This window comes from Nomia melanderi, chromosome 1, assembly GCF_051020985.1.
Source record: "Nomia melanderi isolate GNS246 chromosome 1, iyNomMela1, whole genome shotgun sequence".
NCBI lineage: Eukaryota > Metazoa > Arthropoda > Insecta > Hymenoptera > Halictidae > Nomia > Nomia melanderi.
In genome coordinates, this window is record NC_134999.1 from 4,278,664 (window position 1) to 4,304,602 (window position 25,939).

The window sequence follows — 25,939 nt, forward strand, 5'->3', positions numbered from 1 at the left end:
GACCAATACGACCCGCATTCCTTTCTGGGCTCTTCTCGTGAACATCGCAGAGTAGGTACTACGAACATTTTAAATGGAGGGAAAGGTAGAAAACGCTTTGATAAAGGAAAATTGTACTACGCCGATCGGTCGATTGAGGATTAGAGATTGACACAGAAATATTTTTGGCAAACATAATAACTAAAAAATAAAACTGCATATTATACTAGTTTTGTTTCACTATGTTTTGTAAAAGATATGTTTAGTTACATGGAATTCGTACGATTTTATTTTCGCCTTTTTTCTGGAGTATGTATCGTAAGGTTAATTTCGATACAATAATTGAACAGTGTAAAGATCTTAGAATATTAAGGATACATTATGGGAAGAATGTAAATAGTTATACAAATTATAATTAATATATTTACTCCCTAGAAAAATACTATTACCGAAATCAGCTCTACAGTTTTGGGCAACAATGTGTGAATAAAAAACCAAATACATTCTTGTATTTAAATAGAGAAAGATATATAAAATAAGAAATGAAACACATCAAGACTAGTATTGTAGGCTAAGGCTACCTCAATTAAACCGAATACACGAAACAGTTAATCTAAAGATCAAGGGATATACGATGCGAGGTCGTAAAATACATAAATCCGTATAATCGAGATTACGATTCACACGGTCGAGCATAGGGCACGCATCCAAGACGCATCGTACTATTGCCTGTACCTTGATCCACGCAGATTATGGCTACGATTTACACGTCCATCCGCTTCTTGGTGTGCATCCAAACCAACATAACCCACTCCTTATAGAGTCAATGCACACGAAACATCGCGACAGAGAATGGCGAAGACTTAAACTCAATCTTCGTCGAGAAACGATTATAATTTCTGGAGCATTATATTGAAGTAATATTCCATGCTATGTCTAATATTCTAATTATTTATAGCGTAGTTCTCATAATTCATTGGATTATTTTTAGAATAATACCAATTGTAAGTATAAATATTATTTAAATTTGAATGCTATGAAGAACAAGGTTAAGAATTTTCAAATGATATTTCAATATTTATATATAATCAATTAACTGTTATATTTACAATAAAGTAGTACTTTATTGCAATCAGTAAACTTACAAATAAATTGAAATTTATAAATACTAAGTTTTTCAAATCTTATCAATTTCTGTAATTGTCTATACTTTAACTATTCCTTACTCACTGACTAATATTATTAAATAATATTTATTCACTATTTCTTCCGAATTTATCTTTCTCCAAATAAACGTAAAACATAAATCAAAATAATTGAGTTATAAAGTATAAAAGCATTAAAATGGAAAAATGTCCCAATTAATTCTCAGAGTGGACTTCTATAATTTCGAGCGCTATCATGAAACAACGCCAAAGAGGATTATGTTTGCGCTACGTGTAAACGTAGTGCAAGCTGACGAATGTCGTCAGCACGAGTAAACGATTTAACATTTCGCGGACGGGCTCAAAGTGCAAAGACAGCGCCTTAGTCCCTTCAAAGAAAACGTTGCACAAATACATAATTAGTCTAGATCGAACAGCAACGTGTTCGCTGGGGAAGTTTCAAACAGCTATATATGCCAAGCGACGTTCAGAATGCCGCAAATACGCGGTTGGCTATTTACCGACACCCATTCACGAAGGATTAATGCTGGGACGAGTGGGCGAACTAAAATAAAAAGCAGCGGGAAGAAGTAATTAAAACTAAATGCATACACACATTATCAATAGACATAGAGAATTCATGGAAATTTAGACTTTTATTAAGCATATTCGAAATAACTGAAATTTCATCAAACACATTTTTCTTCGTGAATGCTTCCAATAAATTGAAAATTAAGATTGAACAGCGATCAATAGTAGTACATATTTCATTTTTCCAGTTTTTAGAGGTCCCCAGAAGCTGTAAATGTAATAAGTTTTAGGCACAATTATTCCATCGAACGCGAATCATGAATTTAAAAGCAGATTTTACGAAGAAAATAGATATTACGTATAAGCTAAACAAGTTATGGTGTTTTATTTAATTATAAAATATAAGGAAAAGTTTCTCCAATATTCCAGAATATACAATTATTCAATTACGTGATACTAATCTACCAAAGTTTAATAAAAAATCAAAATTCGTACTTTTCACGGAGTATTTTTACATTGTTACAGAAAGTTTCTTACGTAGCACCAGTTAAGTACACAAAATCCGATTCTACATTCATTTCTGAGAAAGAAACCAGGTTGAACAATATCGAAACCATTTTTAATACAGGCAGGTCGAGAAAATATCCGTCGGCAACATGTGCACGGTGTTTTGCCGCCTCGCGGCCATTGCTTGTCTGCCGTGACTCGACAGTGCCGTAGCTAGGTAAATATGTGTAATCGACATCGATGGTACCATTCGATACGTACCTATATTCCATGTGTATATTTAACTTTTTTCGTGTATTCTTGGTCAAAGAATTATATATTCACTTTCAAACTTGAACAATTGGAGAGTATTTGTAAAAAAAAGGTAGTAAAAGGTGAACTTTAAATTTATTAGATAGAAGAGAATGGTTGTTTTAACGTTACGTTGAATGTATGGGATTGTTAGGTAACAGTACAAAAAGAAAAATTTCGTTTAAATTGTATAATATAAGATAATAAAAATACAAATTTCCTAATTTTGATACTTACAGTATTTTCTAGAACAAATATTAAAATAATTGACAAAATCGAGATTATTTTCCTAAATACGATAATTTGGAAACTCGTTGAAGAATATTTTAAAGCAACATGAAAGTTACGTTCGTATGACTCAAATACATTTTTTAATAAATTCATTGTTCAACAGTTTTGAAAACCAGGTTGAAATAGAAATAATAAAACTTGAAACTGAAACTTCTTCTACGAATTTGAAGACAGTTATCAAGAAAACCGCAATTAATGTATTAACAAAAATAAATATTTTATATTACTCTTTAATTTTCTAAACAGTCTCCTCTCATTCTTCTAAAACTAGTAAAAATGAACCTACTCGATTTTTGCATATATCTTCAATTAATCAAACAAATTCTATTTTTTCGATCTTCCCCAAAAGTATCACAATAACATCTTCGAAATATCACTGACCGAATTATAAATGCATGCAAATCCGCAATCCAGTTATGAATTGCATTTAACTTCCCCAAGTTCGTCGCCCAAAATATTTAATCCTTCCAATCTTTCACTAAAACTGTAAGAACATTTTCGAAATACCGTTATTCGAATTACGAATGCACAAAAGCTTGCAATCCAGTTACGAATCGCATTTACCTTCTCCAAGTTCATCGTCCAGAATAAATTTCCCTTATGGCGAATGCGTGATATGATCCTCTAACATTTGACATGCCGATTTGGTATCGATATCCAGGAAGAATGAAATAAATTGTTCGAAAATGCATAGAAATCTGCGATGCCGCGCGATAAATCGAAGATCGAAGAGCACACGCGAGGTCCCTGCGCTCGCGCGATAGGATTTTCGCCTGGGCTGCGCCGTTAGGTATATTCCCAGACCAGTTAAGAAGCAAAGTAAGCTCGCCAGCTTACTTCTATCGAGTCTAGGCGGCATTGCTGGGACCGAACCATTCTTACTCGGCGGTGGAGGCGAACCCAAGGAACGGAAGTGGTCTCAGGCGGGTGAGCCAAGCGGCAACCGGGAGGATGAGAACGAGATTAAAGTATTTGCAACTGCAAGAACAACGCGGCGAGACTGTTAACTACCGAACACGCTTCACGATACTTCCACGAATTCCTTCCCAACCGTTCGTAGCTAACCCCGAAAATACGATCCGCGTAAACGTGTTGACTGGAACTTATAAACGCATTGTAATGATGCGATGCGATTTATGCGTCTACTCGAAAGTTAACTTTTTGCCCTACAATATCGTATCAAACTCGTGGTGAAGATTTCAAATAGAATTTAACAAATATAAATATTATTCAATTTATTTAAATGAAAATTACAGATTAGAGTTAACCTCTTGCCCAGTGATTTATTTCGCAACTATGATAACTACTTCATCGTTAATAGTTTATTAAGAAAAGAACAAATTTCAATGGTTACTCTATGTCTACGTTAATTTCGAAGGTTAATAATGGATAATAGAAAAATAATATTTAATTTATACTTCAAAACAGTAAATAACACTTAGATTTCTGAAATTCAGTTGAAAATTTTCGTCATGAGTCTAACACGACATTGTAGGTCAAGGGGTTAAACTAAACTACAATGATAGATTAGATACATCCTCAAGAGTAAAGGTATTAATATTCATTTACTGTCTATGTACGTAGACAATTTTCTTCTTGCCTTTCCTTGTTGTGTATCTCTGATACCTCTTTCTCGTCGAATAACATTTCTGTGGGAATCTTTAAAAACAATTATACTTTAAAAACGTTACATAATGTCAGCGAAAATGTTTGGGATTCAATTTGTGTTCTAGATGTCTGACAATGATTTATAATTTTATTATAAGAATATTTATTTTAATTGTTCGAGTATTAATATCTTTAAAAAATATATTAGTTTACTGAATATTACTTTATGTATAATTTGAGCACTTAACATTTTATTTCACTAAGAAAATAAATCATTATTCAATGGTGTTTGAAACTTCTGTTTGTAAGTTACAAATCTCTGCCCATACTTGACAGTGTTTATCTTTTAAAACCTAGATGGATGTAAATATGTTTATTATATTTGTAAAAGTGTTATTTGAAATGTTATGTTATTAATTAAAATAACCGTATATAAATCATGTGTAAATAATTTGTTTTCAGAAGTAAGATTATGAAACTATTTCGTAACAGTCCTTATTTCCAAATAAACTTGTTTACTATTTTCGTTGCGATAATTAATTTACCTTCTCTGTTTATTATGTACATTTAAAAATGGAAAATATATTCTGCAAATAAGTACTCTGTACTTCCACGTAATAAATACAATGGAACTTAATTTCATTAATATTCTAGGAAATAATCTGAAGTTCAGCCTCTTCATCCCCACACCTCACCCTTAAATCCAAGTCCTTTCTTTACAGGTCTTTCCTAACTTAGACTATAGCGTCATAACGACCGATAGGTATACTAAAATAAAAAGAAGTTTACACAGTGACTCCAGGCTCACAATTTGAAGTCTGTAAAGTCTCTAGCAACGACAGTAGAAGAGGCTGCAATGGTCCATAAAAGTACCAACACTTCAAAACGCCTCCATTCGAGAGGAAATTCACATACTGGAAGACAGTGAACGAAGTATTATAAAACAATCTTTAATAAAATATAAACGACTCCACGATCCGTTGCCTACTTTCTTAATCTCTTCGCGGGTAAATCTTCGTTCACTTAACGACCAGTAAAATGTAATCTCTCTTGATGAACACAATTACGGGCAACAAATTCCTGATAAACTTCCAAAGAAAAGTCAATTATTCGAAAAAATAAGTGTGAAACAAACTTACATTACAAAGCTTTTACAATGTTACCTAATAAAAAGAATTCGTTGCATAATTAAAAATAATAACATCGTACCGAAAAAATTGTTTACATGTTTCTATGCAGACGAAAGAAACTGCATTAAAAAATAATTTTACTTACCAATCATTTTCTCAATACTAATTACACCAGTTTTTATCGAATTAAACGTGATTGTCTTACCTGAAACAAACGAAAAGAATTGTTACGTAATTAATTATTGTAATTATTATTATTGAAGAATTTAATGAAACTAAGTATTTTCCACTTTTATCGAATTAATAAATTGTTTATATGTTCCAATAGAAGGTTACCAACAGATTATAAAAGTAAATACTCTAAAACTTGTAACACATGAACTGTCGATCAAACGTAAGACACCAAAGTTGATTTCAATTACTTCAACCTTCAATTAATAATTAATATTGAAATGCCAACAAACTCATTTATCAATATGCACGCTAAAATACGAACCAGTCGAAATCCCGATAAATATGCTTGCAAAATCTTTATACGAAATGAAAAACCAACCAGTTTGATTACTCGGTATACATCTCCACTGTAAACATTATGAAAAGAGCTAAAAAGGCGAAAAATAATTAGAACGTATCCGCGGAACAACAATATTTGCCTTACACGAGTTTCATTAAACCTTCAAAGAATGTTTTCCTTGTTCGTTAACAAAGAGGAACGATCTCATAGTTTTTGCCGGTCGATTGCACGGAAGACACACGTAAAACACAATGAAACGGGGCACTGTGATTCCCGGCGTGTAATCACGGCGCTCGGCGAACATCATAATTAATTATGGACTTCCAAAACTAGGCGCGTTGTAAACGAAAATCCGAACGGATAATGAAGAGTCGGCCGGATGAAATAAAAGCGATAAAGGAGGCAGGCGTGTAATTATTTCAGTATGCAACAGCGAAAGAGCTAATTATACGCATCGAAATCACGTCACATCCCTCGCAAATGACCCAAAAACTGTTCCAATTACGATGCACACGGGACACGCTGTACGTTAGTCACGATCGGCGATTTCAATTTCCTGCGGACACGATTGATAGAGAGCAAATTAAAATCATTTGGGAGCTGGTCCAGCGGAAAAGACAATTTGTTTCACGGTTTAATTGTTAATCGTGGTTAATAAATTGTCGGTGGCCCCGCTTTTAAATCATTATCGGCGCGACACATTTTACGGGGACGATTTACATTTATATTATCGGCGGCCCACGCGCCGAAAATTTACACAAACGTTGTCGGCGTAAATTTTTATCCGAATCGCTCTTTGCTTGCCCGCACGCGAAATGAAGCTGTAACTCTTTCGACCGGCCCGCCAGCCATTCTTTCGGTTTTCAATTTCCGTTATTAATACTGGAACCGTTAGGTGAAAATTATTATCGATACGAACTAGTATAAACGGATTTTTATATTTCTAGTATAAATGAAGTTTTAGTTTAATTTATTTTTTATTTCATTGGTAGTGTACGCTCGGCATTAACTTTATTGGTAGTATACAGGCGGAATAAATAAATTCAATTATTTATTAATGTGTGATAAACATGCAAATGGTTTTGAGAGCATTTTAGTAATGGCAAAGAACAAATTAGAAACACATAGTTTTGTTGGGTTTATGGTTAGTAGTGAGTATTTGAATAAAAATTGACGAAACATATTTATTAGTGAAATTAAATGTCTAGTATGTTATGTATATAATTGATTAAAATCTTATTTATTATTAAATATTTTGGCTCGAACAAGCGAAGCTTATTTAATAATTGTTGTATATCTACTTACAAAGAAAGTATCAAGGATCATAACGAAATATGCATGATAAAAAGAAAAACACACATTTAGGTTACAAGTCTTATAACATAAAAATAAGTAACATAATGATACTTAAAATTTAAATCCACGTAAACAAATGTACAAGTCATTGCATATTCATACACAGGATCTTAAAAAGATTTACATACTTAAAATAAAGTAAATATTTATATTTCAAACTGCATATAACCCTAAAGATAACTAAAATAAGAATTCTTAACATTTGAAGCTATATAAACAAATATATAAATCATTGCATATTCATGCAAGAGGTCCAACAAAATATGCGTAAATAAATAAAACAAAGTAAAGATTTGCTTTACATAATACGAAAAATCATTACCATAAGTATCCTTAACACGTTGACTGTCACGGTGGTCACTGGTGACCGGAGCTTGCAAATTACTTAAATACAATGACAATAAGAAAACTAATGTCGGATGAAAATTTTTAATAACACAGATAGCTAGATGATCGTGCAATATGAGCACTATGATACCAAATCATTAATAATAATTATTCCTAATACCATTTGTTTTTGTTATGAAGAATATGTATCGCTATACAAAACGTTCAGAATTCTTATGGCAGTAAACGTGTTAAAAATCGAAACTAGGTAAATAGGCATGTAAATCACTGTACATTCGAATATTTGACACGTCTAGATCATTATGCGACACACGTCCTGCGTAGGCCGCCTTTCGATAGTTAAAGGAACCGTAAACGGCATTAAAACCTCGTCGTTTCAAAGCAATGAAAACCGCGTGGACTTTCTGCGGCACGTAATAAATCTGGGTTTATCTGAGAAAGGTAAAACCTATTTTTCAAACTTTATTAGTCTCCGCGAAGGTTACTTTGGGAGCGTGTTTCATAATGAACCGGTGTCAACGGAGAGAAAGTCTCGAGGAACCGTTTGGCAAGGTGCCGGAAGCTAATAAACTCGAAGAGGAACGAGATCTAAAAGTACAAGGAGGATATCCAATGACAAATTATAATACAAAACAATGGGGGAGGGCAACAATAGCGTCGTTTCTCTTGTTCCCAGGTATACATTATACATGTATATGTATTCTGTGCCCATGAGGTAATAAAATAATATACGCCCGTACACTTTGCCCATAAAGGTGTGCATGCATGAATATTTCATATCGCTTAATTCCTAGGGCGTTATACGCGGCCCAGGATGCAGATACGCCATTGGGTCATATGTCAAGAGGAATCTACTATGTCCACGCAAACAAAGAACGAAAGCGCAAATTAACAAAGATAATATCGAGCGATGTAATTGTTGTTCGCTCTTAGCGGGTAGTGTAATATTTGTTCGGAAGTACGGAAGAACGTTCTGTAAATTAGCCACTGTGGAATTTAAGGCGGTCAAAATTCAAGGATTTGTTTGTTTAGATAATCTTGAGAAAGAATAGTAGAATAAAGCTTTGTGATTACCGAGAAAGATCAAAAAGGATGAATATTGGAATAAAGATGTGTAACTGATGAAATAAATCAAAATATATGAAGGAATAAGATATTTATGATACTTCCTTTTCAAAACAAAATTTCAGATTTTCGAAAGTTTCGATACAAAAATGGACTGGAGTTGCTTATTGATTATATAGAAAAAAACTAGGAATGCGGAGCATTAACTCTTTGCACTCAAAGGTTTTTCATTAAAGATATTCAACGTTTTATATTGGGATATGAATGACATTGTTTAGAAGCACTTCCAAAAAAACACGCAAAATCACTTTGTATCATGAACATCTGACACAAACACGTTCCATATTCATGAGAAATGTGGTTCAGATCAAACATTTGAGAGTGGATGCGTTTCCTAGTCAGCTAAAAGAAGTTTTCTTCATCCACTAACGGTGTCAGTGTAATTCAGAAATGAAGGTTCAATAACTCAGAGCCCCGCGAAAGCAATATATAAGAAACACGAAAGTATCGTTTCTCTGGCTAGTCCATTTAGGGAATCGTCTCTGAACCGAGTGTCCCTCCACTAGGGTGTCAATAACTAAAATAATACGCAATACATCAGAACCTGAACCAGAGATGTTCCACGGTGACATGTTTATGGCTGTCAATGCGACGTCCTAACCCGCGAATCACGAATCGTGGGTCACGTCAGCGCTGGCTGATTTATAACATCGATTCATGATACTACTGACGCTTCAAAAACTTGAACGTCTGACTTCGATCCGCGTGATATCCATTGAGCAGATTACTCGATTGGCTTGTGTAAAAATGCTGTCGATCGTCAGCGCATGAATATTTATGAAATATTCATGTGCGCGGGTGATACATATTTCGTTTGGAATGCAAGATTGAACAATGTTTGACACTGCGAATAAATCCTGAGAAGGTTACGATTCGAAATATATTTCTTCTTATAACAATAGTGGTTATGCGAAAGATTTTTCAATTATTTCCGGGTATGTATTACAGACATATAAAAACATTGAACTTATTCGAATTATGGGAAAATATGAATTAAAAACTAGAAAACTAGAATGAAAATGTTAATGTACGATTAATATAGAAGGTAACTCTGACGTCGGTCAAACTTTGATACCTCGTTCTTCTTTTTCCAAGTATGAAAAATTGTTTGATGGCTAATAATTTACAAAATATAAATAATTTGTCACCTACACAAGTGAATTTGTGATTTATACCTCTGAAATGGCTTAACTGTTATAATAAAATAAGGAATACTTATTCATTAAGAAATATTTCAAAAGTATTCGTATAATATACTGTAACTACCAAACATCAAATTCTTTATGATGTTAGACATCCTTAAGATATCAATCTTTAACATTATTAATGACTATTTATAAAAGCAAAATGATTAACTACCGGAAAGAAACTAATTTTAATCAGTGTTTAACTAGTCTAATGAATGAAATTCTCATTAACTGCAAATTATCTTTATACCGTTCAAATCAAATAAAATAAAATTATTTTACAAAAATGTTCTCTGTATTTAAATTATACTATTTTCTTCTCTATGTTTGAATTCTCCTGCAGTGTTCCATTGCCACGTACATTTTTCCATAAACAACAAAATGTTCCAATATCGACAGTTAGAATGTATTCAACAAGAACCCTTCATTTCTCTTCTGCACATCCCTCATAAACAATATTACTCGTCAGAAGTGCTTCTTTGTTTCATGACGAGCCGTCCCCTGGCAATAAACGGGCCACGGTCGTCATTGACATTCACCAGGTATTTGTTGTTTAAGCGCAAACGCAAAGTCATACGGAATTGTTTGTGAGTAATGTGAATCTTCTGGAGGTCCTTTGACCGCGTCTCGAGTATACAACCGTCTTTCTACTTGTCAAACACGTGACACACATACACCCAGGACTGCATGGAACAGAGCAGTTGTATCAGAGTAACCGGCGTGGCTATATTAACTTGGTACGTGAGTCGTGTATGTTTCGTGACATTCGAGACTACTGTTGCAACACGAATAGACTAGAATCAATGATGGAGAGGAGAGAGAGAGAGGAGGAGGAGGGAGAGAGGGAGGGAGGGAGAGAGGGGGGGGGGAGAGAGAGGGAGAGAGGGAGACAGGGAGAGAGGGAGAGGGAGAGAGAGAGACGGAGAGAGGGAGAGAGGGAGAGGGAGAGAGGGAGAGAGAGAGACGGGGAGAGAGAGAGAGCAGGGGAATTAAATTTTAATTTAAGTTTAAACAAAACGGGAACTTTGCGAGACAATAAAAGAAGATACAAACTGAGATGTTAATGAAACTGCACAAAGCGACGATCAAATTAAAACGGAACTAGAGGCGCGCTGGCGTGAAAAGCGTATTTGCAGAAGTGAAACGCGGAACTAGAAAAATGTAAGTAAGAATGCTAAAGGAAATTCGTAGTAAACGAAAAATTAATTACTTTATCTAAGAGATTAACGTTTTTTTAATATACGTACGAAATTGACTAATTAACTGAATTGTTGATTAACTGGGAATGGTTCTATGTGTGAGTATCAATTGAAAATATTAATTAAACTTTTGAATAAACTTTTGTGGGATATTGTATTGTTTGAAATATTTAACTTTAAAATTATAGAGTTCATTAACACCTATTGCATTACTTCTACGTATTGCATTACGTGAATGATTTTGTGATGATTATTTTTAAAGACATTAAGTATTTTTAAAGAAAATTTAAAACAATTACAGGAGAATAAAAGATGTATAATGATGCTTTAATATTTTCCCTTACTCCCCAACACACAAGCTTTTTCCTTCTCATTAATTACACGGCGTGTTCCGTCTTTTTTTAGTGCTGTTTTAAAGGAAGAAATTGACGAGAAAGATAATTATAAAATAAAAAGGAATTACAAAATAGAGAAGAAAATGTCGCATAAACGTGCCGCCAAGAACGAATACTTAATGAGATAAACATCCTCAAAGAAGAGTGCTTCCTCAGTGCAACATAATTATATTGGTTTTCACGTTATACCTTAGCGGCGTGACTGATAGGCTAATCTTCGAAAACGTTTATTACACTTTATTATACTTCATCAATATTTTAAAATCTGAGATAATTTTTATACACTGCATACATTTTTGTATAAATTCCTGAAAGTAAAGTGATTTCAAATTTTCAATAAAATTATTTTTAAAGAATTGCACATCTTTCAGATCAATTTGGTCACAGCGTACATTTCTTTTCTGAATAACCTTTATCACACAAATATAGTATATAGATTAATTTAATACCGACTGCTTCTTACTACAAGAAAACTCCTTAATTTATCAGGTACTACATATTCCTAAAAAGAATTATATCATGTTTATTATAAAGATTGGTTTACTGCGAAAATCAGACAAATAACAAAATCAGATATTTCAAATGGAACTAACAATAAGTAAATGAAAATCAAAGTAAAAGGAAACAAAAAGCAAAAGAAGGAATTAATTCACAAAATATTCACAGTAGAAATTATAATCAATTATCTGATTTAATTAGGCGATCAGCAGTTCAGATAAATCGAGACTTGACAAGAAATTGTTTAAAACATTAAAATTCGATCGTACATATTCTGAGGTACGATCCAAGAATCCAAATTATTACATTCTAATTTATTCAAGCCACTTTGGCGACACCAAACTTTCATATTTAGAATATGAAGTTGCAAAGAAATAATCGAATTGTTCAAATGACAAGAAGTCAGTGCATAGTTTTCTTTTTCGCAGAAATTTAACAATAAACGTACCGCGACCGATCAAATAACCAATTTTTTAATTTGATTAAAAATTTTGCGTTTTTCTTCGTTCGTTTAACTTTATATCGATTCGTTTTTCAATTTTTATTTTTTCTTCCGTTTCTGACAAATGTATCAGCTAAATCGTTTACCTTTATATTATAGCCAGTTATCTGACTGATTGCGGCAGGAATCAGTACATAGAAAGTGTGGGTACGTTTAGTGTTAACACATTGTTAATCGGCAATTTTACGCAGATGCGATCCCATGTAACCAGTTATTACTCCGTAATTAAATATGAAAGTGTAACAATCTAAATGAACTTCAATATATTTTATTTATACATAATGAATTGAAATGAATCTTTGGGCATATCTTTTATATAACTTTAAAGCAGATAAGTGCACAGACGAGTTCTCTCGTGACCGGTCAACAGAGTGTTAAGAGTTTGATGTATTACTTCCTCTGCGAATGGTTTCGAATACTTCAAAAAATCCTCGTCCACAGAAGGTTAACAACTTAAATTTCTATTCATCGCGCTTGTAAATGATGGACAACTGTCTAAAACAGAATTCCATGAGAAAGAGAGACAAAATGGTGAAACAAGGGGATCACGAGGGTTGATCCTGAAGGTACGGAATTACAAGAGGCGCGAGACCAACCTGTCCCCGGACTCATCTCGCCCTCGTACTCACCAGCGATAGCATATCCGACCTAAAAGCACGTGTGGGATTTATCATCCTTGCAGTTTCTGACTTACGCGCATCGAGAGAATATTCCTTCCCTGCCGATATAACCTTCGGCAAGACTGTCGACCATTATAATAAAGGGGAACCCTATTATGTCAGAGAAAGGATAGAAATTACAGCCAGAACGAGACGATATTACAAATCCCCGTGTTCTACAGATTGTACTATCGAAACTGAGCACGTTTTATCGTTAACACACTTGCTGTCCTCGTGCAATGGTAACTTTCTTATTATCGATATGAAAAATTTCTAATCCCTATTTCACAAGAGGACCAGAGAAGAAAACCAGTTCTCAAAATAAAATTAATCTATTTTTCTACTTAATTTGAATTCTTGTTACTCCTAAAACATTTTTGTCAAGTAATTTTTAAGTTTGCTTTCTTAATTAAGATTTATTAATTTAATCATTCTTAAATTTATCAAATTTCTCAATGCTAAGAATATTAATATCGTTAATAAATTTGTTTTCGTTAATGTCACTACCATCCCTTCATACATTATTTTTATTTTTTTTTAAACAAAATCGCGACTAAAATTTAATTATATCTTAAATATATCGTAGCGAGACTTTCCATACAGTGTAAAAGCAGATCAAAATAATTTAAAAAAATAACTATTTGTTTGTATTACCGTAAAAATTGTGGGAAACACAAGTATCGTATTTAATAAAAATAAAGAAATAAATGAAGTTTTATTAAAAATGTTTTTGACTATTACACATGTAATATGGTTTTACATGTAAACCAACATTGCAATTTTCGCGCCAACCGCTTATTTTATGTTCTACTTGTTTCATTATTCAAATACTCCACAATTCAACGCGTCGCGATAATAACGTAGCTGGCCGAAATTAACAGAATAAGTAGAACACGATTTCGGTGTCTCGCTCGTGGCTGGAAGATTAACGGAGTTACAACAACGAGAAGCGCAGGTTGCGCAGTAGTAAAAGACGTCTGATCCAGTAACGAGCACCGATAAAACAACTGTGTAATTGCTGTAGGGATATAACCGTGTCCGAATATTCATTTTACAACTTAATTGAACCAATCTGCTACGAGGTACCCTGTGATGATTTCCTGAAAAGAGACCTTGTTGAAAACGTAAAATAATATCAAATCCTTAAATCAAATGTATCGATTGATACGGATCTTTCATTAAAGTATTATTTATCAATTAATCATTCGTTATTTTATTATATTCTTTCATCTTTTCATTAAAATATATTCATGTCCACAAATCTGTGCACGATAATAACTAGACTGTGGATCTCTGTAATTGTACTTTAATGGCAGTAAAGAATAATATGATATAAAAACTTTGTTTGTGTAACATATAGTTTTCATAATGTTCTACGTTATATATATTTTATATTTAATTGCAAAGCTTTATATTAACTTTTGGTATCTTGATCATCGATTGTTTTAGTGGCCAAAACAGGAGTACCAACTTTGTGAACTGACTAATTCTGGAATTACGATAGAAAATGGTTTTCCCTAATGAACACTACAAAAAGTACTACGCTTTGAATATTTTATATATTCTTTCAAATTTCGTGTATTCTATGCAATTTTGCAATATTAAATTTCCCATAAATGCATAAAAATCCGAAGTCTGATAATAACTTACATGGCTGTGTGCATCTTTAATGGTGGATTTTATAATATTCCCCGAATTATGGAGCTCGTGAGCGTTATTACGGGACTTAGCGTTCAATATTTGTTGATTTTGCGTCACAAAACCCGAACTCAGGCCGACTACTATGCCATGACGAGCAAACAAACACGAACAGCGGCTACAGAAGAAAGAGAAGCCTTGTTCGGAACAGTTCGTGAATCGAAAATTAAGAGTAAGAATATTTTATAATTATTAGCTACGAAATTATCTCAATGCATTTTTCAGATAAAATAATTTTAGGAAGTGATATGTGTGATTAAAAAGTTACTCGATCGGTTTATTTCAAACCTGAAATACGTGTTTGGTGAAAATCCCACTATAACTTGCAAGTTATTTTATCAAAAGTCGAAGGTGTCATCGCATAGCAAAAGAGATACAAATCTCAATGAATTTTTTTAAATATTCTGCTACATTAAATTTGGAAAATTAAGAACACTATAAATATATAAAATTTAGAATCTACTAAAAAACGAGCTGAAGGTAAGTAAAGTATAAAGAATTTACCATATTTCATATTTAATTTCATCATTTATCCAAACGACAATTAACACATTGTTAACAGAGGACGTGAGGTTTTTTTTGAAAAATTACTGATGACCAATTTATATCTTTTACATTTCAAGGGTTACAGTACGTTACTATTTAGTCATTGATAACCAAACAAGCAGCATAAATTTATTGCAATAATGTTAACTATGTAAATATATAATAATAGATACTATTGGCGTTACAATTAAACATAAATTTTCACCAAAATGTTACTATTAAATTTTTTAACACACTTTCTTTAGAATACATACATGTATTTATTGCATAGTTTCTGACAATAAAAACGAAAACTATATATATTCAAAAACATACCGACAGCAATTTGTTAGAAAATTTCTAAATCCCAGTGTAATATGATTTTAATAAGATTCTGGTAAAAACTAAAACTTTCCTTTAAGATAGAATTGGCCAGCGCTCGAAATCATCAAACGTAACCGTCCATCGTGTCCCTTAGCGAATCTATCGGAACAAAATATGCCGAGCAACATTCTTGCAGCGTAGCACCGTTCGGACTGTAACATCCGTCCCCTCAGTATTTCCTACGTGCAACGAATAAATCATCGTTCGCAGACTTCCATCTGCATGGAATAGCACACCCTCGAGGAAACCGCCTTGTTGGTCCTCCACACGAAGACAGCGACCATTTCTGCACACGGGGATAAATCAACGCGACGTCTCCGATCGATCGAGGATGAATATTTTTTCGCGAGATGAAAGAAAATCTCTTGAACGTAGAACAATTAATGTTGCTAATAAATCTAAGTATAAAAGGTATCACCAGAATGGAGTGTATTATAATTAGACCGAGGATCTTTATAAAAATTCTGATTTTCAAAAATGTAATTAGGATGGAATTGCAATCAAAAATGATGTTTCGTAACAAATGTTATAAAATGCACTACACTTTGGATATTTTATATACAGGGTGGAAATTATAAAGCGTTACAGTCGAATATCTCCGAAAATATTGAGTATACGTAAAAATGTTTCAGACGAGAGCTGTTCAATACCAAGGGGGACATCATGTGGTGTAACTTTTATTTTTCCTGGTGGATTTTTCAAGATGAGGTGAAGGTCAACTTTCTTTTTTTAAATGGAATGATACGTTTTTTTATCCACCATCAAATAGCGCGTTTTAAGACGAATTCAACGACCTATGACTCAAGGTCATTCAAGGTCAAACTTGCAGGGAAATGGAGAAAACGTGTGATCGTTTTATTTGTAGTTTAGTACGCGTTAAAATGGTTACCTCTTACTTCAGTGCACTTAACAATTCTTCTTCTTAATGATTCTCTAACTTTGCTCAACATTTCAACGTTTATCTTAGCACAAGCTTCGCGTATTCTGACTTTCATGTTTTCACGCGTCGTAGGTTTAGTGAATATTACGCAATTTTTAATGCGACCCCATAGAAAGTAGTCTTCTGTAATTTTTCCTGCATTCTCCAGTACCATAAACATATCAAAATAATCTTGATACATTTCCATTTTCACCACTTATTTAAATACTATCGTTCAGCAAAGGATATCTTAGCACGAATGGTAATGAAAGTAAACTGACTATCTTGCAGAAGAGCACAGTAATACGTAAATACGTTTGTTTTCATTTCATTGATAATGATTTTGATGTTGTCCTGAGTAATGCTGACATTGACACATGTTATATTTTGGTGTGAATGTTCGAAGGCACGATCTAAAGTACCAATAAAACGATCACACCTTTTCTCCATTTCCCTGCAAGTTTGACCTTGAATGACCTTGAGTCATAGGTCGTTGAATTCGTCTTAAAACGCACTATTTGATGGTGGATAAAAAAATATATCATTCTATTTAAAAAAAGAAAGTTGACCTTCACCTCATCTTGAAAAATCCACCAGGAAAAATAAAAGTTCCACCACATGATGTCCCCCTTGGTATTAAACAACTCTCGTCTGAAACATTTTTGCGTATAATCAATACTTTCGGAGTTATTCGACTGTAATACTTTATAATTTCCACCCTGTGTATTTCATATCATGTACATATTTTGCATGGAATTTTCCACTTCCAAAAATCTGCTGATTCTAATTAGTCTAATTGTAATCAGCCTAAGTCTAATTGTAACAGGCCCAGAATTTGTTGATTTGAGTATCACGTAATAAAAAGATATTCCCAAAATTAAACTGTACCAATTATTAACCTATTTGGTTACTCTGCTTTATTACTTAACTATGATTATTATTAATATATTATTAACGTATTCAATTTGTGTGCGCATGTCCTATCCACTTGAACTTGAAATTTCTTGCGATTTCTTAATTTTCTTAAAGCCACTAGATAATAAGATATTCGATTTTTTGATATTTTTTTTAAAGTTTTAGCTTCCTCAAATAAAATAATGCTTCATTCCTATCAGAAATATAACGAAGGAAAAGACTTGACGATGCATCAATCTGTGAAGCATCGGTTTTGCCCGAAAGGAGCAGACAGTTGGTGTTTGTATCAAAGGGCAAAGGCTGAAAATAGGTTAAAGGATTACAAACACCAACCTGCTCGGGTATTATTCTCTCTGACATCGTACAAGAAGCAATTTTACCAGTTTTCATCGTCTCGAATGAAGAACTTCTTACGAAATGCATTGGTAAATTTATACAAAATGCATACGAAAGTTTCGTTAATATAATTCGGAAAATGGGTGCAGAGAAAACCTGAAACCAGAAATCATGGAAATTGCAGAATACGTATCGAGTTTAGTCTTTAGTGATGATTGAAACATGTTTTTATCATTTAAACTGATAATGTAAATTAACTTTAAAATCAATTATTACAAACTTCGCAGACATTGACTACAATTTCTATTCCTTCTGTTCCTTTTGCATAAACGAAATTAGTACGTTCTTACAAAAACGTATTCTTTAAAACAAGACAAAACCATTTAACACAGTTTATTAGTTTCTTGAAAAAAAATTCTTGAAGTTGAATAATTTCTTGGTACCCTTAACCGTGTATACCTTCTTTAACTTGTCTCAAAACTTTCTTATGACTTCTTAACGCTCCCCTAGCTTGACTTAATCCCTAAATGTTTGTTGGGTACTCTTCCAAAAGAGAATTTCCAATTCAAGAGTTTCAAGTCCTTAAGATCAATTTTACGGGACCGAGAACTGTGATGTTCCTCGTATTAGCTACATTGTAAATGTCTCCGATGTTAATAATCAGTGTTATCTATCCAGTCCACTATCATTAAGAAGACCGTAAAAGTGATCGCTACGAGGTTCCGTTCCTCTAAAAGATAAGCCGAAACGTTAAATTAGAGGTAAGTCGTTTTAACGAACGCCAAGCTGCATACGTAATTTTCGTTGAGTTCGCCGACGCTATCGTAACTGCTCTCGACGTGGAGGGAGCAACAGCAGTACGTGCGCTAGAACTTCGAAAATTTCTTGTATGTCATGGAAACTATTGCGAAATAGTTTGGAAAATACTCTCTTTCGAACATGATCAAACAATAAGTGATATCGAATTCCACGATGAAACTGAAAAGAAATATATTTCCATTACTCTCGAATGTGTAGAAAGTATACATTTTTTATGAATATTAGCTTCCAAAATTTATTAACTATTGATTAGAATTAAAAAAAAATATTCCTTCATAAGTGAAACGATTTTATTAATAATCTTATTTATTGAATAAATTTAAAAGAATTTAATAAATAATATTTAATTATTAATTATATTTAATTTAATAAATAAAGAATACACTTATTTAATCGATTTTAGTGAAATATAAATCTTATTAAAAATCTATATCAAATTTGAAATGAATTATTTGAATCCACCGTAGAAAGAAAAGTAGTTTCATAAAAAGCGTGTTTAGAGTTTTGATTGAGCTACCTAGATCACTTTATTCAATCACTTTCTCAAATCCTTAAATCGAACTACTCACAATTAGCTTTATAAAATCGCTTGAAATTCAATCGGTGGAAATATGTAAAAGAAAATATTCGACTCGACTGGATAAAATTATAATCAATTAAAAAGGGAAACGAATCTCAATCTGCATGAGAATATCTATGAAACAAGTTAATGTAGTTCCTCATTATGTTCCGATCAATTGTACCGAAACAGACGTTGTGTTCACTTACTGTCTTAGTTAAATAAAAACTGATTCATTATTCCGTTAGAAAAAACTCTTGTAAAATATTCGATACATATTCTTAGTATTTTTCAATCACTACGCGTACAATTTTTATGGGAAATCGGTTACTTTTATTTCAGATCAGAACAGAACCCCAGACACCGAAACACCTCACGAACATGATTTAAATCACCTCAAACCGTAATACAACGTTCTCTCCGCGTGATCGCGCCATTAGGTTCGCGTAACGCGGTTATAGGGAACAGTGAATACTACTTTGTAATTGCTGCATCAGTTGGCGTCTGGTGTACATTCTGCCAATGGATGCAAAGGGAGTAACGATAATGGTTTTCCAGATCTTGGAAACACATTTGCGAATTTGGACCAAAACATTTTTATACTCTGTTGAAACTTTTCCAAAAAAAAGGGAGGAATTTTTATAAGGAAAATATTAATATAGGGAATTCCCAAGAATACTGAAACCATAAAAAGTAACTGTTACCACAAAACTTCCTAATTCTCCTTGCTCGTAACTAACATTACATATGCGCATATGAAATTTAAGTATGTTGTATGTTTTACATAACAATGTACCAAAAGCAGAGTACCAACGCTTGCGCGTTACTGTAATCCGCAACAAATGAATGCATTCCACTCCTTGACATTATATAAAATTTATAATTCGTTGAAGATACAATTATTCGTGTAATAAATCTGCATGTTTCTTTGACAGATTTTAAATTGTTTAAATTCTGCGTTTCCTTTCGTTCATTTAACTTTGTACCAATTCTTATATTCTCCGATTAAACAGGTTTTCAATTTTTGTCTGTCCTTTTGCTTCTGTTTGCACTAAGAAAAATTTATTGTCTAACTTGTTTAGTTTTATTTTATAGCCAGTTATCTGATCTGGTTACGATAGGAATAAGTATATGCAAAGTGCCGGTACGGTTAGTGTTAATGAATATTATAAAAATGGAAATTTTTAAATCTGTATATTTTATGTCAAGAAAATGTAACCCTAATTAAATATTAGATTAAATATGGCCATGTATTTTCACTAATATTATATTTATTTATTATCTACCATTTAATATTATATATTTATTATATATTTATTATCTATCATTTAATGTTATATATTTACTGTATATTTATTATTTATCATTTGTCTAAAATTATTTGTCATTTACATCAAATTTTTAAATCTTACCCCTTAAACCATTTCCTTCAGGTACGTTAATGTTTGTTAAAAAATTATTATATTGGGAATTGTCATATATTTATGACACTCGCAGGTTTGTGAAATGCTTAGGAACTTGTACGTTAACGAACATTAGCAAGGTTTTCACCTTACCCCTCAGTATTCACAAGAAGCAGAGTGGCGCAGTGGAAGCGTGCTGGGCCCATAACCCAGAGGTCCGTGGATCGAAACCACGCTCTGCTAAATGTGTGATATTTTTTTTCATTTTTATTTTTGTAGAGCATTATTAACATGATATTTCTCATTTTTACTATGAAAAAAAAACATATTTTTTTAAGGAAACCTAATTTTTTGGTTTCTTTTATTTTAACTTTCTTAAAATGATTTATAAAGATCAAGAGTCTACTAATTGGACATTCTTTCTTACACCTAGAACACATGTCGTTATCAACGATAAATGATTTTAGTAAGCGTTGTTGCTAAGAAAATTATAAGACAAGAAATTAAAAACAGTTAAGAATATAAGAAAATTCTTGGACATGGAAAACATGGAAACGAGAAAAAATAATATAAAGCAAAGTAATATAATAATAAAGAATAACGAAATGAAATCCCTTAGAAACCTCAATTATTAAACGTAAATCGATCGGTGCATCTTTGTAAACTAGAGATTAATACCACCCCCAATAATCAATTTTTACCAAATGCAGTGAATCAAATACTTTTTCTAAAATAAACAAGTACATTTTTCTAAACATTTTATCTGTTCGTTATCCCCTAAATGATAAATGGAAACCTTGATTATTATTTGCATATTCATTTTTATACTAGTCCAATTGAACGCTTCACTTACCAATATTAAAAGATCAGTGATTAATAGCTAGCGATTTCTTAATGAATATTTCAACAATTATACCAATTATATTCATAAACCAATAGCCATCTTAAATAATCTAATAGAATTATTATCTATTTAAGAATCATTACGTAGAAGAAAATAATTTCCCCTTTCAAATAATACTGTTATTAAAGGAACTATCAACAAACGTTCGCTTCAGAAAGTGTTAAAGTAACCATGAACCTCATATCTATACAGTATTTCAGACATAAAATTGTCAATACTTCTAATCACCTTCCAACCACTTCATCTAATAAAAAGCTTATTGCCACTAGTAATACACTCCATTCCCAAACTCCCAGTCCCAGCACATCGATACACCGCTAGAGTACACAACAAACAACTCAATTCCTCAAGAACATTCGAAGAGATTCTTGACAAACTACAACCTCTGTAAACAATACACTATCAGCCTCGATTGCAAGGGGTGTCCCTCAAGAGCAGCATAATTTACCGTGAAACCACGAATTTTTTATTAACACAAAGGGATACCCTTACCAAGAACAGTTCGAAGCTCTGAACGAGAACACCAGGATACTCTCGATGGCAACAGGGACCAGCGGAGGAGGTTGTTCTGTCCTGGCCCTGTTTTACGCCGGCCAAATGGCCTCGGACGGTCTACGGTGGTGGCAGTCGTTACCATTTGCATGGAATTCCGAAGCGACCTGGCATTCCTATGCGAGTCGGTAAGTAACGTAGACCGTCATCGAGCAGATCCTCGGCGAAAGGCTCACCCCGGAGACGCGCGGAAAGGGCTGAAAGGGAGAAACACGGCAGGGGAGGATGAGGATCGGCAGGAGAAAATCTATCCTGAAAGGTGGATCGAGTCGGTCGACGGCTCTGTGGGAAAATGATTCGCCGCATTATCGTCCCATTTGCGTAATCTAGTGTGAACGTTTAAATCCACTCTCTATCCGCATTACCTCGCGCCACCTGTCCCCCTTCCCACCTCAACGGGGCGTCAGACTGTAACGAGCCACCCCTTTCCCGTCGGTTAGCGTCATCCAGCTTTCGCGGTTTATAGCACAGAAGATTTTTGTAGATATTCGAACGCCTCGAACATTTCGATTTAGATGGGCCGGCGATAAGCTCGGATTTTGTTTCCAATAAGCGGGACGGGGATGCTTCCGAATCGAACCGGTATCCGATGCGCACCGCCGGAAGAGGAGAATGCTTCGGGGAGTGATCGTTGAATATTTGTTGTGGGGAATAGGATGGTAATTGAGATGGTTGTGTTTTGATTGTAATGTTGGTTTTTGGTAAGTTGTATTTGGAATACTGGGGTTATAAATTTATAGTATAATTTTGATTTTCTTTTTTGAATTGCTGTTTCAGCTGATTTGACTATTTTTACATTCTCTTATAATATACGATTACATATGCGAAGAATTATTATTAAAATAAAGTAAGTATAAGCTAATATAATGAATTTTTCATAAGTCCTGTTACAATAGATACATAAATTATATTTTCTAGTAAGGTATTTTCGTTGGTGCAATTTTTCAAAAATATTTTCAGTATTAACTGTATTTATCAGTATAGTAAATAAGAGTAAAAGTATCAATTCGTTTTACTCGCATGGATCCTACTGCAACCAAATTGTATTACAAATTTTCTTTATCCACACTTGTCTCTCGTGATCCTTAAACGCATAAAAGGTCTGCAAAGAGGTACTCCAAAAACAAAAATTCTCATTTCTAAACAAACTGAAACGAAAAAATTCGTACCCCAGCATGCATTAGTATTTGCAAGAAGTAGGAGCACTAAGTCTTGGGCAAACACGTTAGCCAATTCCTATTCAGTGGCACGCGTTCCCCACGAATTTTCAGACTCGATTTTCTTGGGAACGGGGTCACAAACAAAAGAACCTCATCCCCTTTTCCAGCTCATTTTTTCCGTTTACTCTAAAATTAGCACGTAAAGCTGCATAAAAAGCACGCATCATCATGTGCACCAACTTCTACATGACTCAAGGCATGTTATAGGCATATTATAGTACCACGACTAGATTCCTCATCAACGATATTCGATACGTCAGCGCCCGAAAGCTCCCAAAATTAACAAGCCACGCGTCTGATATCATCGGCAGGGTGCCACAGCCGACTAACAGCGTCATTAGGCGCGTGATATGAATTTAATCTCGTCTATCATTGACACAATACCCTATTTCTCGATACTCGGACACGATCAAGCTCGCGTCACGGAACGCGTAGAGGCTGACCATCGTATTATAAGCGGCGTGGTTCGAACACAAGCTAACGGTAGCTAACCGTGCAACGTTTATTCCTCGCATGTTGCTCTTATATACATCTCTCGGTCGGCTTCTCCGACCACCGTATTTCCATCCGCCTTCCCATCAGCCGACCCTGTACCAACTCTGCTGTTATAACGAGCGGGACGCGCCGCAACTACCAACTAGGGGAGTCTATAGCTAGCCCAGGCTACCGTTGGACTCCTACCTGGAACTATCGTTTGATAGTGCGAGCACGTCCCGGCCTGCAGCAGTGTTCAACATATATTAATCTCGCGCTGCACCACGGAGAAAATAATAGAGAGCGAGTCGCGGCCCAACGGCCGACCGCACTGACCATAGACGCGAAACAGCCTGAACCGCGCGGGATCTCTGGGATTCAGAGATTCTGCGAGCGGTAACGATCGGGGACGATCGCTGCAGCTGGACCATGGGACGACGGATTAGGACTGATCAAGGGAGACGTTGATGTCGATCGAATTGTTGCGACGCTGCGTGTTTGCGTAACGTGATTTTTGTTTGGGCTCTAGCGTTTGTTTGTTAATGTTTACGAAAATTAATAACCGTCAGATTGGCGGGTTAATGTAGCCTCTTAATATTGAGAGAGGTATAATGTAAAATATTGTCATAATTTTTAAAACAAATTCATTATACGTAAACATTTTACTTAACAATTTTATAATACTATAAAAAATGATTATGCTTCTTCAAAAGAATAAAATAAAACAAAACCCGCAGAAAAACCAATAATCTCGTTAGATTATCAAAGAGGTACTCAATCAATCACTCATCGCACCGGCTTATTCTACAAATCCTCAAATACCGTGTCCTATTAACACCAGAACTACCAAATGAGTCAAAATGATCCATTCCTACATTCTACTTTTGCAATTATAGAAAAGGAACACATGTTTCTTAGGGAAATGAGTAATGAAATTGATTTAAAAATACGCAAACTAAATTATAAATCGATTGAAATCTCAACAGACAACGTTGGAGTTTCTATAGAAAAATTAGAAAATCTAATTGAATTACTCGATACTTCTACTGTTAATTCAGATCACTTTGTACATTGTGAACGCAACCCTTATCGCCTTTGCCGCTTGATCTTGCCCCATTTCCAAATAATCGAACACTGGAAAGTCCGTTCACCACTCTTGACGCGACTCTTCAACCCGTGCCGGGTCGGCCTCAAAGGAGCAGCGCAGAGATTGACCTCTCTCGCCGGTGAACGCACCGATGGTCGCGCTTGGGGGAGCGCGTCGCCTATAATGTTTTCACGATCGAAAATTGCACAGATTGAGCCAGCGAACCGTGCACACGGCGAAGCGTTAGAGTGTAAACTGCCGCACGATTTCGCGGTTTATATGGTTTGTACAGCGCCGGCTTGCCGATTGAATCGCCGTCAGTTGACTCGTTTCAGACGAGCCTTTTGATTCACGACGATCCATCCACGAAATTACGAGAGATTTTACACCGCGGCATCGATCGACAGCAAATAACAGCTACCAGGACACGACTCACCGCCAACACGACTACGGAATGCACGGGAGACGTCGGTTCCTTTCTCGACGTCGATTTTGCTGAATCATATAATCTCGAATGGAAACAGAGGCGAAGTTTCGAACGGTCCACGTAGGTACTCGTTCCCGAGAAGTTTCGAACTGCCGTCCCATCCCCCGACGATAAGATGGAGACACATCGCTTCCACGGCATCCGATAGGATCAAAGGACACCCCGTTCGATTGATGAAAAATTTCAGAGACGAAGACTGCGATCAAACTTTATTTAACCCCTTTGAACCGGAATTTACTTTGCCCCGAGTGGATGCTGGCCTGGCGCGGTATTTCGCAGGCTTATATAAAGTTTCCTGCGACGCTCGCTTTCTCTTTTGCTCCAGCGAAGGTTTATCGTTCGACTTCTGCCGATTGTTTGGGCGGCTTTTCTTTTGCGGGGCATTGGGCGAG

General features: G+C 34.5%; 1 protein-coding gene and 1 non-coding gene across 12 annotated transcripts in view; one reads left to right on the forward strand and one right to left on the reverse strand.

The window, feature by feature from the left end:
• The window catches only part of LOC116430223 (mind bomb 1), a 676,416-nt gene that overhangs the window by 599,752 nt on the left and 50,725 nt on the right, over nt 1-25,939 (reverse strand). The window lies entirely within an intron of this gene.
• TRNAM-CAU (transfer RNA methionine (anticodon CAU)) lies at nt 20,995-21,066 on the forward strand. Its single transcript has one exon. It is a non-coding gene; the product is annotated as a tRNA-Met (tRNA).